This window comes from Marmota marmota, unplaced genomic scaffold (assembly GCF_001458135.2).
Source record: "Marmota marmota marmota unplaced genomic scaffold, marMar, whole genome shotgun sequence".
NCBI classification, from domain to species: Eukaryota; Metazoa; Chordata; class Mammalia; order Rodentia; family Sciuridae; genus Marmota; species Marmota marmota.
Window position 1 is genome coordinate 565,774 of NW_026000059.1, and position 302 is coordinate 566,075.

The following is a 302-nucleotide window of genomic DNA, read 5'->3' on the forward strand; positions in this document are numbered from 1 at the left end:
CTACAGCTGTCACAGCTCCAGGACAGAGCAAGTCACCCTAGGCGGCTGGAAGGACAGCAGAGCAGGTCCTCCCCCCAGGGCTGTAACAGCTCCCGGACATGGTAGGTGCTCCCACAGTAGTCTCCTTCGGAGTCCAGCTCAGGGAGGGCCGCCGCCTCTTCAGTTGCCTCATCCAACCGCACCAAGTCCCGACACCAGGAACCAGGCGTGGGCGTGCCAGGGCGAGGGGCGGAGCGACGAGGTAGGCGTGGGGAGCTTGGAGGCGGGGCGACGCGGGAGCTGCAGACGTCCGGGACAGGGCG